Source organism: Diplotaxodon limnothrissa, linkage group LG4 (assembly GCF_057381915.1).
Source record: "Diplotaxodon limnothrissa isolate DT_005_m linkage group LG4, D_limnothrissa_male_GT1.1, whole genome shotgun sequence".
Taxonomy (NCBI): domain Eukaryota; kingdom Metazoa; phylum Chordata; class Actinopteri; order Cichliformes; family Cichlidae; genus Diplotaxodon; species Diplotaxodon limnothrissa.
In genome coordinates, this window is record NC_140599.1 from 7,553,020 (window position 1) to 7,573,073 (window position 20,054).

At 41.2% G+C, this 20,054-nt stretch overlaps 1 protein-coding gene across 1 annotated transcript in view; it reads left to right on the plus strand.

Annotated features, from left to right (window-relative positions):
• Positions 1-19,322: 19,322 nt before the first annotated feature.
• Positions 19,323-20,054, plus strand: part of pdxdc1 (pyridoxal-dependent decarboxylase domain containing 1) — a 34,910-nt gene continuing 34,178 nt past the window's right edge. The window contains exon 1 of the mRNA XM_085351347.1: positions 19,323-19,433. The gene's annotated coding sequence lies outside the window, so the exon portion shown is untranslated. The remainder of the gene's footprint in view (positions 19,434-20,054) is intronic.

The window sequence follows — 20,054 nt, forward strand, 5'->3', positions numbered from 1 at the left end:
ATGGAAACCTTTTGTTGCAGGACATAAAATGACTTGAAATACAGTATCTTGTCATCTACAGTACATAATAACATCAGAAGAGTCTAGAAATCTCGAGAAATCTCTGTATACAAGGAACAAGACCAAAAATCTATATTGAATGCTTGTGATATTCAGGCCTATAAAAACCAAACAAAAACTGATTCTGTAATGGAAAACTGATAGGGGTTCGGGAGTGCTTTCAGAAATGATTGTCTGTGAAGACCGTCTGTTGTGCAGATTAAAATGTTGTCATATAAAGAAGCCCCCATATATGAGCATCATCTTCTGGACCAAATTCATTTAAAATGGACTAAATAGACTGACAAACCAGAAAACCATTCTGTAGTCAGACAAATCAAAATCTGAAATTCTTTTTGAAAAACATGGAGAATGCATCCTCCAGACCAAAGAGGAGATGGATCATACAGATTGTTATCAGCACACATGTCAAAAGCATGCATGTCTGATAGCATGGAGGTATATTAGCACCTGTGGAATTGATAGGTTCCACATCTGGAAAGGCATCATCAATTGCAAAAGGTATATAAAGGCAGTGTTGGGGAGTAACGGAATACATGTACTGGCGTTACTTAATTAAAATACAAAATATGAGTAACTGTATTCCGTTACAGTTACAGTTTAAAAAGGTGATATTCAGAATACAGTTACTTTGTTGAAATAAATGGATTACACTGCAGTATTTTCCTGTTTCATATGTTCGCCTATGCTCTAACGCCGGTGGAAACCCAAACAAAACAGGCATTAAGAGGCTCTAATGCCTGTGTCTCAATCTTGCGGCCCATGTTACCTCTGCTTGCGGCCCGCATAATGACGTGAAGAAATAGTTTTTCTAATTATTGTTCAAAAAATGATTTAATATGAAGTCAATAGGCAGTGTTACAGGCATATCTCTAAAGAATGTAGCCTCATGGGCAGTGTAGCCCAGTTGTAAGTAAGCTATTAAGACTCGACTGTACACTGTGTTTGTGTTTTCCTCCAAAACAATAAGCAGCCTTTCAACGCCTCTCTCTGTCTCTCACTAGCAAAGTTGACCCAGACAACAAAGTAAAGCTAGTTTTCGGCTACGAACCCGACGTATTAGCCAGAGGTCCCTGTTTTATATACACACAAAATAGTTTTCTATACACGATCGCTGCAAAAGTGCAGCCTTACCTAATGTCCACCCTACTGTTACTCATTTATATTAAGGTGTAAACCTCTAGTTGGTAGTGGTATGGCGAATAACCTTCAGTAAAAGTAATAAATCACACAGCAATAGTACATTCATGTAGTTGTAAAAAGCATGATAATATATTAAGTAATCCAAAGTATTCAGAATACGTTACTCTCACTGAGTAACATAACGGAATACGTTACAAAATACATTTTGGGGCATGTAATCTGTAATCTGTAGTGGAATACATTTTAAAAGTTGCATTTTTAAGTCCAGCAACTTCTTCCATCAGTTCCCAGATCTGTCCCAACATTTGAGATGTGTTCTGACATCAAATTTAAAATTAGCTAATATTTTTCTTAATATGGTGCATTTTCTCAGTTATAACATTTAATGTTTTCAATTTCTGTTTTGAATAAATAGGTTTTCTATATGTGAATAAAAATGGGTTCATTAATTTTGAAAATCCTTGCATTCTGATTTATTAACAATTTCCAGCATCCCAACTTTTTTGGAATTAGGGTTTTTTAAGACATATCAGATTAATCAAAAAACAGTATATCTTTACAGTCATGATTCAGAGTCTTGATGTCTGACTGTGATGCATTCTAACCGTAACCTTGGACCTCAGTGATTGGCTGGTATAGTGTTGAATATTACGAGGTTAAGTCCTGCAAGTTGTGTTAGGTGTGCCTTTCTTCCAGGACATCCCCATCTTTACTGTCACAAGTTAGGTTTGTTTCAGGAATCCTCCACCTCAGTCATCTGGCTGTAAGACTTTGCTATTGTTATTGCCCCACAGCCAACAAGCTGGTTAAGAAAACTAATTGTTCCCTCAGTAAGGGCATCTTTGGGTGGTTATTTGGATTTTTTGGCTAGGTTTTGTTAAGTGTATCCAGCCAACGGTTACATTTTTTTCTGTCAGGGTTTTGTGAGTTGAATAAAGTAAAACCACTGTGGTTTATAACCTGATCATATCAAAGAATTACCTGCATACTGCACTAAGAAGCAGGGTTAGTGGCTATTACACACTGAAGTGCTGCTTCCGCTCCTGATTGACCCTGTTTGTCCATTAGCCTGTGGTTAATAGCCAGAAGACGGGCTCACCTGGGTACCTAGGGCTAAGCAGAAGTGAGAAGTGAAATGAGGCTCCTAGTTTATGTATTTATTACTTCTAGACTGGACTACTGCTATTCTTTCTTATCGGGATGATCTAAAAGCTTTAAAATTTATATTGTCTTCTCTTTATTTGCTTCCTGGTAAATTTAGACTCAGATTTTAAATCCTTCTTGTCACATACAGGTCCCTGAGGTATCAGGGCCTGCTGACTGTGCTTCACATGAGGCTGAAAACTAAAGGAGACAGAGCTTTTGCAACAGTGACCCCCAGACTTTGGAACTTTCTCCTTCTGAGCTTGAGATCTGTGGATCTTGTGGTCTCTTTCATAAAAACACCCAAAAAGTCATCTTTTTTCACTTGCTTTTTGTTAACTTTTGTTTTTATCTTCTAGCATTTTAGTGTGAAACAATTAGAGATGCTTATCTTGAAATGTGCTATACAAATAAAACTTTACTTGCTCTCAACCATGTTATGTATTCACCATTAGTTACCACAGTGGTATAGCTAAGAGAGCCACTGTCGTGAAACAGAAAATGCAGATTTTAAGCTTGACGCAGCTCACTGAGATATGAATATCACGTTGTAGTACACATCTGTTTTTGTACTCAACCATATTATTGACTCAAGTGGTAAAACAGGGATAGCTCAGTAGGTAGAGTGGTGGCCCCATGATCGGAAGGTTCGATTCCCCTGAACAGCTACCCTGAGGTACCCCTGGGCAAGGTACCGTCCCTACACACTGCTCCCCGGGCGCCCAGTGGCTGCCCACTGCTTCACTGAGTGAATGGGTTAAATGCAGAGAGGGATTTTCCCCACGGGGACCAATAAAGTACACTTTCTAAAGTACACTTTCTAAAACAAGTTTGTTTCCACTATTAGGGAGAACAGTTTTCTTACATATTTTGCAATGTACTGGGCTTTGTTGGTTATTGAACTAATTCAGATTTCTTTGTATAGCACCAAATCATAACAACAGTTCCCTTAAGACACTTTATATTACATGGTAAAGACCCTACAATAACAGAGAGGAAACCCCAACAATCAAATGACCTAATGACAATGGCCTTAAGAACATCACCTTCACTAAAGCTGTTTCTGTGTTGTGATGAGTTCTTAAACCTGACTGAAATTCTTCAAATAAGCCATTCCTCTACAGATCATCAGTTAACACTTTTACAACTACTCTTTCCAGATTTTTTTAGATAAAAGGAAGGCTGGAGATTGGCCTATAATTAGCTAAGATAGCTGTGTCAAGTGAGTTTTTTAAGTAATGGTTTATTTACTGTTATCTTAAAGGCCTAGCTCACTTTTATGTACATAATCATCATCGTAAGCAGACAGTGGCTCTAATTCTACATAAAAGTTGTCCCAACAAAATCCTGATATAACAAGGCCCACCCATTGACTTAGGGGCCAACTCAGACATGGGTGTTTGCTTACCTTCCTATTTGCATGTCTCCAGTTTTCTAGACTCCAGGACCAGAAATAAGGAGCGCCCTCACTTTGAAATATATCCTTTTATGCTCTTCATTCCCTTAGACAGTTATCTATTTTTATGATTTAACCTTCCTGCCTTCTTGGGACCTTTTTGTGCCACTGCTATGTGTTAAATGGCTGCCATTTCCACTGTGTTCAGTGGAATATAACCAAACTTGCCACAGGATAGTTTTTACCTGTCAATGTTAATATTCCAGTGTGAATTCCTTAAATCAGCCTAAAATGGCTGAGCAGCAGAAATCCCCACACCCATCACCCTGGGGACCATTTTCTGCCCATTGACTTCCATTATAAACGCTATTTTTCAACCCCAAATTATCATCATATGATTTTATTTTTTCTTCTTTTCTTGGATGTCAATGAAGACTCAGGGCCTTGAAGTTTTAATTTTTAAATTGCAAAAAAAATAATGGCAGGTCAAAATGTATGTTGGTGCCAATCTTTGGTCCATCTAAAGGCCTACTTATAATGACAATCACATATTACTTCAACTGGTTTTTTGTGGAAATATTTAGTTTCGTTTTTTGGTTTTTGGGGCTTATAACACAGGGCGCTCATGTAATAACACTGGGATTTGAAGGGTTAAAACAACGAAAATATAATTAAAACTTTACATGAATATTTCAGGGAGAAGTAGTTTTACAAGGTTGGCTAATTTAAAGTGGAATAAAATATGGATATATGGTCTTTTTATGGCGTGGCTGAGAATGGTCCCTAGGGTGATGGGTGTGAGTTTTTTAAAGGATGGCAGGAGGGCTAAGAGATGGAAGAATAAGCAGTGTTGGTTTTATGTTTAGAGGTAAGTTCCCTTGTTTGATCATTTAGACTTTGCTGAAACAGTACACTCAGTACACTGTGCTCCCCACATTTGGGAAAAGGTAAGTCAGAAATATGAAAAGTAGTCTGGTGCACTGTGCACTGTGCAAAAGCTTGCAGGAGGCGTCATCTGGAATTATAGGCTGATTTAAACAGCAGGAATGTCTTAAAGACATAAAGACCTGGATGGCTGCTAACTTTCTGCTTCTTAATTCAGATTAAACTGAGGTTATTGTACTCGGCCCTGAAAAGCTTAGAAATATGGTATCTAACCAGATTCTTACTCTGGATGGCATTACCTTGGCCTCCAGTAAAGCTGTGAGGAACCTTGGAGTCATTTTTAACCAGGATATGTCCTTCAATGCACATATTAAACAAATATGTAAGACTGCTTTCTTCCATTTGCGCAACATCTCTAAAATGAGAAATATCCTGTCTCAGAGTGACGCCAAAAAACTAGTTCATGCATTTATTACTTCCAGGCTGGACTAATGTAATTCATTATTATCATGAAGTCCTAAAAACTCACTGAAAAGCCTTCAGCTAATCCAAAATGCTGCAGCAAGAGTACTGACAGGGACTAGAAAGAGAGAGCAGATTTCTCTTGTATTGGCTTCCCTTCACTGGTTCCTGTTAAATCCAGAATTGAATTCAAAATCCTGTTCCTAACATACAAGGTCTTAAATAATCAGGCCCTATCTTATCTTAATGACCTTATAGTACCATATCACCCTATTAGAGCACTTCGCTCTCGCTCTGCAGGCCTACTTGTTGTTCCTAGAGTATTTAAAAGTAGAATGGGAGGCAGAGCCTTCAGTTTTCAGGCCCCTCTTCTGTGGAACCAGCTTCCAGTTTGGATTCAGGAGACAGACACTATCTCTATTTTTAAGATTAGGCTTCAAACTTTCCTTTTTGCTAAAGCATATAGTTAGGGCTGGATCAGGTGACCCTGAATCCTCCCTTAGTTAAGTGCTAAAGCGCCTTGAGGCGACTGATGTTGTGATTTGGCGCTGTATAAATAAAATTAAAATTGAATTGAATCAGAAATCCTTACAAACCTAGTGTAAGTCACTGCTCGGTTCTTTGTTAATTTTAGCTTTGGCCCAATTCAAAGCTCTTTCTCTAAACTTACAACATAGACTTGGAATAATTTAAAGCATAATCTTTAAACAAATGAGCAAAGATGAATTCTTTATATTTTTCCAGCTCAACACTGAAGGACTCTGGATGTGGCATGGAGGGTTTTCGAGGTGTACTAGATGTAAATGGAGGTTTCCATTAGTAAGTGGGAACAGTTGCTGTTGTTGGGGGAAGCAAGTGCTTTGGTTAATGTTGGTGCATTGGCTCATACCTGTAATTTGTCAAATTTGCTGCTGATTATTTTGTTGCAATTCTATGAGTTGTCTTAAGGCCTGTTCATGGCTTCCCAGCATGATTTCTTACTGGGAGAGGGTCTCGTGTACAGTACCTACTGTCTCCCGAATTCATAGCAACCAGATAATTCAGTCAAGGTTGCCTAAATGCACTCAAATGCAGGACATATCAAGAAGTTTACTGCACTTTAATTCCTGTTTAAAGTTTTCGCAGCCGAGTTCAGAAATATTACCTTGGAATACTAATAGGCATGTATGGAACTGAAAGTCTTTGTAGAGAGGTTTCAGGTTCAATGAGCAGGTAGGTAAACCACTGAAACTGTGAGTGAGCGTACTTAAAGATATCTGTTGTGCATCCAGAGGATGCAGAATAGATCCCACTAAAAGAATATCAGGAGGATTCTGATCACTTTTCTGTCTTTTCACAGAATAGTGACAGGGTATTTTTTTCCAGCAAGTGGAATGAAAGTGGGCAAGACAGGTGGGAGGCAGGGCTTGGCCATGATTTTCATAAAGTCCCCAAACAGAGGAGAAAAGAGGTACATATAAGGCAGAATCAATAAATAAGCAAACTGTTAGTAGAATGGTTGTGAAGTGAAGTCATCCATCTTCACTGCTTCTACTCTATGGGGCTTCACTGTTACACCTGTGTCCCTGTCATTCACACACATGTATTCTGTCTTACTTCTCTGACTTCATTCCTCTTCTGTCCAGCACACAGCTCCACATTTTCGGCTCTCTTTCACCTGCTCTCTACTCCCATTACAGATCACAATGTCATCTGCAAAAATTATAGTCAGTGAAGTGGCTGACTTTATCTTTCTGTTTGTCCATCACCACTGAAAACAAGAAGAGGCTCAGGGCAGATCCCTGATCGAATCCCATCCGCAGCTTGAACCTATCTCTCACTCCTACTGCACACCTCACCATCATCTTGTCTTCAAGATATACATTCTGTACTACCCTCACATACTTCTGCCAATTCCTCAAGATCAGAACTGCTCGTTGATGCAATTTTCTCTTTCTTGACAGCCATACTGCTGCTCGCTGATCATCACCTCTCATCTTAACCCAGCTTCAACAGCTCTTTCCCATTGCTTAATGCTGTGGTTTATCAGCGCTCTCTCCCTGTAGGTAAAAGGTTCACTGCCCTCTCTCCTAGACATCTTGCCTTCATCATGCCTTCACTCACTTCCTCTTTTTTACTTCCAAAGTCGTCCTAGCTGCATTCTTCCGTGATACAACATTGCAATCTCCTATCTCTTACAAATTTTAGCATTGGTATAAGTTTTAGTCCATCTGCAGACACCTTCCTCCAAACTTATACTTAACCCTTATGACCTCCCTCTACTTGAAATATTTGTTCACCACAGCCTGTGCATCCTTTTCAAAAATCCAGTAATCATCTGTAGTGTGGGCATGTACATGTACCGTCTTATTAACACACTCTCTTCATTTGTTCACATTACCATCTCTATCCTGCACATCCTTTTCAGCTCTGCCTAGCTAACTTATAAGTCCTTTTAAGCTTGTCTCATATACAATTCACTATAATTTTTTTTTTTTTTTTTGCTTTTGCCACCTCGCTTTGTTGTATGCCTACCCTCATAATACTCCCGTCTACTTTGTTCATCTCCTACTTTTTCTTTGCTAGCCTCTTGCTTTGAATACTTTCCTGTACCTCTTGATTCCATAATCAAATCTCCTTATCTTCTTTCCTCTGTTCAGGGGATACACCACGCACTGAAACATGCTGAAGATATTTTTTTCAAAAGTTTTCAAAATCAAAAGCAATCAAATCAAAAGTTTTTGGATTTTTCATTTCCCCAAAAAATACATTCAAAAATAACACAATTCATTGTGCTACAAACTGAACTAAGAGGACAGAAACAAAGTATTAATTCTGTCGTGCTAGTATTGATGTAATATGAATATCAGGGTTGTTATCAATACTATTTATTTTGGATAGCTCTGCCCACCTCTAACTGCCATGTTAAAATGTTCAGTTCTACAGCATTAATGGTCTAGTACAGAAAATGGTTGTGGGATCTGTGGTTAGTTTTTGCCTTAGTAAAGGCTATATGTGGTATGAATTTTTTTTTAAACTCAGATTGGGTACTGTTAGTAAAGGGCTGTGGTGGTGGCGTGGTCCCTGGCTCAGGTGAAGTGGAGGGGTGGTGCAGTGAGCCCAAGGGGCAGTGCCAGGGAGGTTGGTGAACAGGGGCACAGAATCAACTTTTTGTCATGGTCCTGAGCCTGCCGACTCAGTGTTTTATGTTTCCTTATGCTTTTGTTCATTCCGAGTATGTATTCTGTTGTGATTTGCCATTTGTTAGGTTTCTGTTCTTTGCCTGCCTGCTCCCACTTTTCTGTGTTCCCTCCTTCTGTCCATGGTGTCACACTGTCTGCTTGTGAATCTGTCTGTTTAGTTCTGTCTTGTCTGGTTCTGTGTCTGTGAGTTTCCTGTTTTATTGTGAAAGTCTCCGTCTGATGTGAGTGTGAGTGTCAGTTTACTTTTCCCCTGTCCCGTCAGCTCTGATTTCTCCCAGCTGTGTTGCCCTCCTGTCTCTCATCCCGTGATTACTGGTGTGTGTATTTAAGCCCTGTGTGTTCTCCTGCCTGTTGCCGGTTCGCCTGTGTTATTCCGTGTCCCACGCATGGTGTCCTGTTCCTCATCTGCGTCTCTCTGCCTCTCATCCCTTTTGGTATCTTCTCAGGTTAGTTATTTCGTTTTCCCAGTTTAGGTTTCTTTAGTTTATTGTCCTCCCTCATTGCCTGTTTTGCCACCACTCCACTTTGTAAATAAACATCACTAGCATTATCATCCACTGCTTGCATTTTGGGTCCTTTCTCCCTCCAACACCACACGGCTCGCCTCGGCAGCCGTGACACTTTTGAGGTTTCTTGCTGATATATAGTGGAGCCGGCACCCAGAGAGGAGGAGGGTGTGCTGGAGACCAGCTGGAAAACTGGTGGATCGGGTGCCAATTATATAAACGTCACATGTGTGCTATTGTAATAAACACGCCTCAAAATGTGAACAACATACGTGTGTCAGGTCAATCTTTACAAGGGCATAACAGCCCTGAGACACATATGTGCAAACGTAGGCAGTTGTAGCAGATAGATTATGCTTCACTAAGTCAACTCACTGAACTGTTTATAGTGTTGGTGCTTTTTGAACTGTTTCTATACTGATTATCTGACCAATAATATAGCCTGCTGACTAAATGGGTCTGTGCATTACATCGATAAAGCTTATGAATGCAGTCTGGTAAGCTAATAACTTAACATATGGACAAATATACAACCTAGTTTCAACCTAAACAAAAACATTCTTTGCTACATCCATTATATTCATCCATTATAAGGGAAGAAGTCTGTAATACTCAATGAAGCTGGTTATAAACTAATTAAGTTAACCCAGGGTTTCCCCTGGGGGGCAACTGAACTAAAAATTGGGGGCAACTGCCCCTCCAGCTGCCCCCAATTATTATGTTCTTAAAATACTTGTAAAATCTAATTGTTTGTTTGTCCAAAAGCCTCTTATAACCTTCAAATTAAAATTTAATTCACCAAAATTATAATTATAATCTTAGGTCTCTGAAAAAATTTGTTACATGCCCATCCAGTCTGACTGAGTTGTGACATTCCTGTAATCTTTTAAGGAGCTTTCTGTTTAATATAAAATAAAAAATAAAAAAATCTCCCGCTCGCCCCTGTGGGCAGTCTATCCTTCAAGCTTGGGTCCTCTACCAGAGGTCTGGGAGCTTGAGGGCCCTGTGCAGTATCTTAACTGTTCCTAGGACTACGCTCTTCTGGACAGAGATCTCCGATGTTGTTCCCGGAATCTGCTGGAGCCACTCGCCTAGTTTGGGAGTCACCGCACCTAGTGCTCCGATTACCACTGGGACCACTGTTACCTTCACCCTCCACATTTTCTCGAGCTCTTCTCTGAGCCCTTGGTATTTCTCGAGCTTCTCGTGTTCCTTCTTTCTGATGTTGCTGTCATTGGGAACCGTGACATCTATCACTACGGCCGTCTTCTACTGTTTGTCTACCACCACTATGACGCACGCACACATCCTCCAACCACACACACCCATATTTTGCTCCATTGCGGTTTATGTCACACCTCAAACATTTAGTAAAACATTACGCAAATACAAGTTATCTGCAATAAATTACAGGTAGTAAGAAAATTAACTAATTTACGCTACGTCCACACCTACACGGGTATTTTTGAAAACGCAGCTGTTTCGTCCACACGTAAACGGCATTTCGAATCACCGAAAACTGAGATTTTTTTTAAAACTCCTTTTTTGCGTTTAGGTGTGGACGAGGAATACAGAGTTTGTCGCAATGTCAAAGGTATGTGCCTTATTTCACGTCACGCTGTTATTGTTTACATGAGATGAATTGCAGAATGGCAGATAGATACTGTTTATCTGACTATCTTCAGGTTTTACACGCTTACATAGACACACGCAGTTAATGTCCCTCCATTTACAAAGGCAGAGGCTTTGTAAATGGAGGTGATTATTTTACGTGTAGTTGTTTTTTTTCCTGTGTAATAATATTCAACATTGCTCATTCAAAAAATGCCTCTCTGTGCAAAATAGGTTTAAAAACATAAACATCTGTGGGATACTGTTTGTCCGTGATTTGAACCAGGGGAACAAATCGTGGCAGGATCAGCCTGATATTATTTGTATCCTACTGTAACTTTACTGTATAAAGTATAGTATAGTATGTATATCTCCAAAATGTCAGGAATAGTTAGTCATTACAAGAAGTGTTTGTGAACTAAATCACGAATGTGGGATACTGTTTGTCCGTGATTTAAACAGCCCAGCGCTGCTCCCGACGAAGGGAAAAGCAATTCTGCAGGGGAGATCTACCTTGGCACTTGTGCAGGTGAAGCCAAAGGGAAGATGTGCTTCACCATATTTTCTAGTCTTTGGCTTAGAACAGGGGTGTCAAACTCAAATACACAGTGGGCCAAAATTCAAAACTGGAACAAAGTCGCGGGCTAATGTTAATATTTATTGAAATATATTTATTCCTCCAGATATAAGAATGAATCTTTTCTTATGGACTCAAACACGTTTTGCTGAAAAACTGAATATGGAACAAGCAAAGCTTAATACTAAACAATATAGGGGGCCCCACACTTTGGGAAGGTCTGCTGTATACTATGCCGGCCACTTGGTTATGGCGTTCTATGTATGCCTTGCCTGCTAGCATCTTACACCCTGCTGTTATGTGCTGGATTGTCTCAGGGGCATCTTTACACAGCCTGGGGTCTTGCCTGGTGTGATAGACCCCACCCTCTATGGATCTTGTGCTCAGAGCTTGTTCCTGTGCTGCTATGATTAGTGCCTCTGTGCTGTCTTTCAGTCCAGCTTTGTCTAGCCACTGGTAGGATTTCTGGATATCAGCCACCTCCGCTATCTGCCGGTGGTACATACCGTGCAGGGGCCTGTCCTTCCATGGTGGTTCCTCGTCTCCCTCCTCTTTCTTGGGTTTCTGCTGCCTGAGGTATTCACTGAGCACGCTGTCAGTTGGGGCCATCTTTGTGATGTATTCGTGGATGTTCATTGTCTCATCCTGGACTGTGGTGCTGACACTCACCAGTCCCCGGCCTCCTTCCTTCCGCTTAGCGTACAGCCTCAGGGTGCCGGCCTTGGGGTGAAACCCTCCATGCATGGCCAGGAGATTTCTTGTCTTGATGTCAGAGGCTTCTATCTCCTCCTTTGGCCAGCTTATTATCCCAGCCGGGTACCTGATCACGGGCAGGGTGTAGGTGTTGATAGCCCGGATCTTGTTCTTACCGTTCAGCGAACTCCTCAGGACTTGCCTGACTCTCTGTAGGTACTTGGTGGTTGCAGCTTTTCTAGCGACCTCTTGATGATTCCCATTTGCCCCAGGTACTTGTAACTGTGCTCTATGTCTGCAATGTTGCCTTCTGGTAGTTCAATCCCCTCAGTTCTGACTACCTTCCCTCTCTTTGTTACCATCCGACTACACTTCTCCAGTCCGAATGACATTCCGATATCATTGCTGTATATACTGGTGGTGTGGATCAGTGAATTGATGTCTTGTTCACTCTTGGCATACAGCTTGATGTCCATGTACAGGAGGTGGCTGACAACTGCTCCATTCCGTAGTCGGTATCCATAGCCAGTCTTGTCAATTATCTCACTGAGGGGGTTAAGGCCTATGCAGAACAGCAGTGGGGACAGAGCATCTCCTTGGTAGATCCCACACTCGATGGCAACTTGTGCTATGGGCTTGAAGTTGGCCTCTAGTGTTGTACGCCACATCCCCATTAAGTTCCTGATGAAGGCTCTTAGGGTCCTGTTGATCTTGTATAGTTCTAGGCATTCCAGGATCTATGTGTGGGGCATTGAGTCATAGGCCTTTTGTAATTAATCCAGGCAGTGCACAGGTTGGTCAGTCTGGTCTTGCAGTCTCGGCTGATTGTTCGGTCTACCAGTAGCTGGTATTTTGCCCCTCTGGTATTCTTGCCCATCCCTTTCTGTGCCCCACTCATATATTGAGCCATGTGCCTGTACATCTTAGCCACTATGATGCCTGACAGGAGCTTCCATGTGGTGCTGAGGCAGGTTATTGGTCGGTAGTTGGAGGGGACCGGTCTCTTCTGGGGGTCCTTGAGGATCAGGATTGTCCGGCCTTCGGTTAGCCATTCTGGGTGTCTCTTGTCAACTAGCAGCTGGTTCATTTGTGCTGCCAGACACTCGTGGAGTGCAGTCAGCTTCTTTAGCCAGTAGGCATGAACCATGTCATGGCCTGGTGCTGTCCAACTCTTTCTTGGATGTCTGCCACTGTGATGGTTACTGGACCCTGTTCAGGGAGGTTGCTGTGGTCTGCCCCCAGATCCACTAGCCACTGAGCATTGTCGTTATGGGTTGCATCCTTCTCCCATATGCTCTTCCAGTATTGATCCATCTCCAGCCTTGGTGGTGCTGTTCTCATATTGTTCCCCTGCCACTGAGAGTACACCTTGGCGGGTTCTGTGGAGAACAGCTGGTTTATTCTTCTGCCTTCGATTTCTCTGGTGTACCTCTTCAAATGGCTGGCCAAGGCTGTGAGTCATTGCTTGGCAGTTTCCAAGGCCTCAGGCATGGACAGCTTGCTGTACTTCTTAGGCACCCTCTTCATCGCACCTTTCTGCAGCTCCGATAGTTGGCTAACCTCCCTCTGTGCCAACTTGATCGTACAGTGGGGCAAAAAAGTATTTAGTCAGCCACCGATTGTGCAAGTTCCCCCACTTAAAATGATGACAGAGGTCAGTAATTTGCACCAGAGGTACACTTCAACTGTGAGAGACAGAATGTGAAAAAAAAATATCCATGAATCCACACGGTAAGATTTGTAAAGAATTTATTCGTAAATCAGGGTGGAAAATAAGTATTTGGTCAATAACAAAAATACAACTCAATACTTTGTAACATAACCTTTGTTGGCAATAACAGAGGTCAAACGTTTACTATAGGTCTTTACCAGGTTTGCACACACAGTAGCTGGTATTTTGGCCCATTCCTCCATGCAGATCTTCTCGAGAGCAGTGATGTTTTGGGGCTGTCGCCGAGCAACACGGACTTTCAACTCCCGCCACAGATTTTCTATGGGGTTGAGGTCTGGAGACTGGCTAGGCCACTCCAGGACTTTCAAATGCTTCTTATAGAGCCACTCCTTTGTTGCCCGGGCGGTGTGTTTTGGATCATTGTCATGTTGGAAGACCCAGCCTCGTTTCATCTTCAAAGTTCTCACTGATGGAAGGAGGTTTTGGCTCAAAATCTCACGATACATGGCCCCATTCATTCTGTCCTTAACACGGATCAGTCGTCCTGTCCCCTTGGCAGAAAAACAGCCCCATAGCATGATGTTTCCACCCCCATGCTTCACAGTAGGTATGGTGTTCTTGGGATGCAACTCAGTATTCTTCTTCCTCCAAACACGACGAGTTGAGTTTATACCAAAAAGTTCTACTTTGGTTTCATCTGACCACATGACATTCTCCCAATCCTCTGCTGTATCATCCATGTGCTCTCTGGCAAACTTCAGACGGGCCTGGACATGCACTGGCTTCAGCAGCGGAACACGTCTGGCACTGCGGGATTTGATTCCCTGCCGTTGTAGTGTGTTACTGATGGTGACCTTTGTTACTTTGGTCCCAGCTCTCTGCAGGTCATTCACCAGGTCCCCCCGTGTAGTTCTGGGATCTTTGCTCACCGTTCTCATGATCATTTTGACCCCACGGGATGAGATCTTGCGTGGAGCCCCAGATCGAGGGAGATTATCAGTGGTCTTGTATGTCTTCCATTTTCTGATGATTGCTCCCACAGTTGATTTTTTCACACCAAGCTGCTTGCCTATTGTAGATTCACTCTTCCCAGTCTGGTGCAGGTCTACAATACTTTTCCTGGTGTCCTTCGAAAGCTCTTTGGTCTTGGCCATGGCGGAGTTTGGAGTCTGACTGTTTGAGGCTGTGGACAGGTGTCTTTTATACAGATGATGAGTTCAAACAGGTGCCATTCATACAGGTAACGAGTGGGGGACAGAAAAGCTTCTTACAGAAGACGTTACAGGTCTGTAAGAGCCAGAGATTTTCCTTGTTTGAGGTGACCAAATACTTATTTTCCACCCTAATTTATGAATAAATTCTTTACAAATCCTACCATGTGAATTCATGGATTTTTTTTTCACATTCTGTCTCTCACAGTTGAAGTGTACCTCTGGTGCAAATTACTGACCTCTGTCATCATTTTAAGTGGGGGAACTTGCACAATCGGTGGCTGACTAAATACTTTTTTGCCCCACTGTAGCCTCTAGCCTCCTTCTCCATGGCGGGTACTGTCCTTTGTGGCTGTTCAACTTGTGGCCAAGCATCTCACTGATCACTGCTGCCATATTGTAGATCATCTTGTTAGTCTCGGTAATGGTGGCTGTAGGTATCGTCCGTAGTGCTGCATTAGTGTAAAACAGAATAATCAGCAGATTAGAATAAAGTATAACATTTAGATATTTTCTAAATCACTAAATTAATACACTGACAATGTGGCACAGTGTTTGTTTCCTTCAGTGGTTCAATAAGGTAAAATTTAACAAGCTGCACATAAAAAATAAATAAATAAATACAAATAAAATGTATTCCCCAGCAGATAATCTATAACTATATAAGTTAAATGTAAAAACAAAATTCAAACTTATACAAATTTGATATGAGGTCAGTAAGTGCAGTGTTGGTGTCCTGATTTAGGATACCTGATATTCATGCTTATAGAAGAATAAAACAGTTGTAAAATTGTTTGATGCTATGAAGAAATAATGTTGCATCGAACAGCGTTTTCACACCTATTGTTCGTTTGGTCCGAATCAGCTGATGAGTTTGTAAACTTGAAGCTTCTTCCTGTGGTTTGATTTGTTTTCACACTGAGAAAAATTCAAGTCAACTTTAAGTGAACCAAAATACGTCACTATAAATCACGTGACAATGTCCAATCCGCTCATTGGCCGGATATATCTGGGGCGGGAGCAAAAAAAGTAAATACAGGAAGAAGATGCTGTGTGAAACCTGTGAGGTTATTACAGGAAACACGGTCCGTTCTCTCTGTTTTACTTCATAAATTGATTTATTGTGAACGACACGAATGTTAACAGAGGGAGAATGTATGGTGTTATTTTTGTGCCACTATTCTGAGCGCACGTAAAAAAAATTGCAGGTGCAAGTGTTGCATTTTGAGGAGAAATTTATTTTGAGCGAAGAAAAGCTAAATTTGAGTGAACAAAATTCATTGCTGCGTGCAAAAAATGTATTTCAGTGTTTGCTATTATCCATACACACACACACAATAGACCCTGTGCACGAGAAAATGCTAACTTCCTAGTTTGAGACCAGATGTGGGGTTGTACATTTCCGGTAGCTTTACTTTGCGGTCAATCGCTACTGTGAAGATATACTCCAAAATCATGTCCAAAACTCGAAAACGGAAAGATCGAGTTAAGTTACGAAGAGGAGAAGGTGGGAACACTCACCACTGTTGTGTCATAAAAAATCGAATGATCAATTTTGACATTTAAAGAGTTTAAAGAGATCGATCAGTTGTTTACATCACTCAACACAAGCAGAACTGCATTACTGCATGCAGAAGACACATCGTCCACATTCAGAAGCACATCTCTGTATAGTGACAGTTATTATGATTTAAACAGGCAAATGTTCAGCATTCAAACTACAGGTGAAGAATAGTCAAACCAGATGTTTCCCCCGTTATGTCGATATCAGCTAGTAAAGTACACACCCACACAGCATGGTAAATGGACTGATTCTTATATAGCGATTTTCTACTCTCCCGGAGTACTCAAAGCGCTCTATACAACACGCCACATTCACCCAGTCACACCCATTCTCACAAGCACTACCTCTATACTGAGTGCTTTCTAACTACACTCACACACATTCATACTCCGATGAATGCATCGGAGAGCAACTTGGGGTTAATATCTTGCCCAAGGATATTTGGCATGCAGACTGGAGGAGCCTGGGATCGAACCTCCAACCTGTAGGTGACCTGCTCTACCTCCTGAGCTACAGCCACCCCTATGTTAACAAACCGTGAAAAAAAGCCACACAAAAAATGAACGATTGTTGGTAACGGTTTCTATACATTAGTATTTACGAAGGGTATGTTGTGACTTACCTTCAAAATTACAGTGGTCCCTCGCTATAACGCGGTTCACCTTTCACCTCGCTGTATCGCGGATTTTTGGCACCGTCAAAAAATAAAACTGGCTACTTGATTTCACCTATCGCTGGTTATTTTTAGAACATAACACCCGCGATAAACAAGGGACCGCTGTTTACAGATACTGAGAAATATAACATTTGAATCCCTTTTCTCTTTTGCTCTGAGGCACGGGGGAAAAAAATATCGACAAGTCGATGAACATCATTTACAGATATATTGGGTAAATACCCAAGACATCTATAGAAATGTAAATCGCCGCTTGATTCATTCATTTCCTTAACTTGTTTTGCACCGTAAACAGGGCGCGAATAGAACACCGGAAACAAAGCTCCCCACAGGAGTTTCCGCACCGGAAGTAGCATATGCTAACGTGCACATAGTCTTTAGCAGCCCCTGTCGCTCAGTTTTTGCACTTGTGCTTGCTCGCAATGTGTTGCTTGTGCTCTCAACATTTCTGTCTGTGCCGCTCAACTCTTTCTGTACACCGTTATATTTGTGCGCTACAAAACCAGCCAATCACAGACTTGGATGCAAAAAAAATCTGATTGGCTGTTTTGGTCTCTATGCAGCTCGAAATGACGAAATGCAATATCTCAGAATCCATTTCGTCCAAAACTCAAACGAGGCAGTGGCGGAGAAACACAGAGTGGCAGCGTTTGAAATATCACTCTTTCTGGGTCACAAAATAAACTTTTAAGATATTTTCATGTGAGAATGGTGCTGTGTAAACTTCATATATTTGCTTGATTTATCAAGACATCACATATTTGCACAAGTGCTCTAACGTTTTCGGAGATGCCTGTTACCCACCAGCTGACCGCATAGCTGGACTGGCCGTTGGGCATTTGCCCGGTGGGCTGATGGTGATTTTTAATTTTTGTTTGTTTGTTTGTCTTTGTAACGGTATAAACAATGAAAGGTGGTGGATTAGCCAATTGGTCATGATCACCTCTGGGCTGGACCAATTACAATACATCCGTATTGAGGGGAAAAGGAACGCGATTCGTCCCGGACTTCAGCTACAATGAGAAAGACACAAAGCTGGAGTTATTCTGTCTTTGGTGCACAGCTGCTGCTTCTTCTCTCATTCTCTCCCCACTCTCTCCTGTTGCTACTTCAATCATGAAACTGATCAATGATCAGCTGATCGTCTCTTGTTTGTTTATCGCCCACTTTGCGCCAGAAAGAGGAAATCAGCGGATGTCACGCTAAACAACAGCAGCACGTTCAAGCTTGATAAGCTGTTGTTAGAATTTATTTAATATTACTTTCTAGTATCAGCTGATGTTTGCTGGAGCCACAGCTGTAAAAGCTGCTGGCCATGATATCGGTTTGGATATGTGGTGAGAGGGAAACATGAAGGTGATACAAATCATACATATATACCAACAAGACAGTGTACATCACTGTCACAACAGCGTTTGTTTTAGTTCAAAGGCTTTATGGTTTTTCCTATAATACCTGGTGGTGTAGTCAGTGATTTTTTTTGTCAGTTCAGCCTTATATATTATGTTTAACCCGAGTGACCACCAGGTCAGCTGGTGGGTAACAGGCATCTCCGAAAACGTTAGAGCACTTATGCAAATATGTGATGTCTTGATAAATCAAGCAAATATATGAAGTTTACACAGCACCATTCTCACATGAAAATATCTTAAAAGTTTATTTTGTGACCCAGAAAGAGTGATATTTCAAACGCTGCCACTCTGTGTTTCTCCGCCACTGCCTCGTTTGAGTTTTGGACGAAATGGATTCTGAGATATTGCATTTCGTCATTTCGAGCTGCATAGAGACCAAAACAGCCAATCAGATTTTTTTTGCATCCAAGTCTGTGATTGGCTGGTTTTGTAGCGCACAAATATAACGGTGTACAGAAAGAGTTGAGGGGCACGGGCAAGCAACACATTGCTAGCAAGTGCAAAAGCTGAGCGACAGGGGCTGCTATTGTGTGTGTGTGTGTGTGTATGGATAATAGCAAACACTGAAATACATTTTTTGCACGCAGCAATGAATTTTGTTCACTCAAATTTAGCTTTTCTTCGCTCAAAATAAATTTCTCCTCAAAATGCAACACTTGCACCTGCAATTTATTTTTACATGCGCTCTGAATAGTGGCACAAAAATAACGCCATAAGAATGTTGCTGAGGCACACTGTTTATTACGATCACAGCCTGCTGTCTATAACAGCCTCACTATCTTTCTTGACTTGTTTGTGCGGGGATTCCTCCCACACGTGTGGGCACCACCATCAATACCAAGCTGGTATAAGACGTAGTTTTGTTTTGAATTGTGTCTTCTCTTTGTCATTGTTTCACAGAACATCATGCTGTGGCGATAGTCAAATTGGCCAGCAGATGTCACTGTGGAGATGGCTTTCACATTCTTTCAAAGCCCGACACGGATGTTCCGAGCGTTTCAGTGTTTCAGGAAGCGTCGCAAATGCAGATTGTGAGAGTTGAACAAAAAAACACAAGACAATCATTTTGGCTGAGATGAAAACTATAAACTTACTGAAACCTAAAATTTAGACAGCACACTAAGGCTCGGAAACACTGGCCCAGGGAGCCACTGGGGGGAAGGCAAGAGGAGACAGGGACTATGTAGACACAAAAGAGGGATAATCAGGGGAAGTGGAGACCGCTGGGAGAACAAGACAGGTGAGCAAAATCACAGGGGAAGTATTGGAGACAAGAGAGCATCTAAATAAAACAGACGCACACTCAAACAAATAGACTTAATACAAAAACAAAAGAAAAACAGAAACAAACTTGTTTTATTTATTGATTTGTTTGGCACTTAAAGCTACAACACTGTTTCTTTAGCATTAGATACACTGACCATTAGAGGTGGGAATCACCATACAGCCCACGATACGATATTATCACAATACTTAACGCACGATACGATATTATTGCAATTTTTTTTAAATATTTTGCAATATTCAGATTCTGTACATAAAGGTAAACTTTATCAATATTCATTTTTATCTAATAACAAAGTCTCACACTCAGTCTTTCTCTCATTTCAGTCAGTTTTATTGTTGACAAACTGAACGGTTTGTATTACAGTCTAGTCCAACTTAACTGAATGCAACCATCTGGTACAATTATAGCTATTCTGAACTATGCAATTTGTGAAAACTATGCAGCCCCTTCAGCAACAGAAGAATTTGAAAGTAAATTAAAACAAAATATAATTTTACATTAAATAAAAAAGTTTTAAACTTAATTAAAATAAAACGTCTTAAATTAAAATAAGTAAACTGTAATGTTTATTGC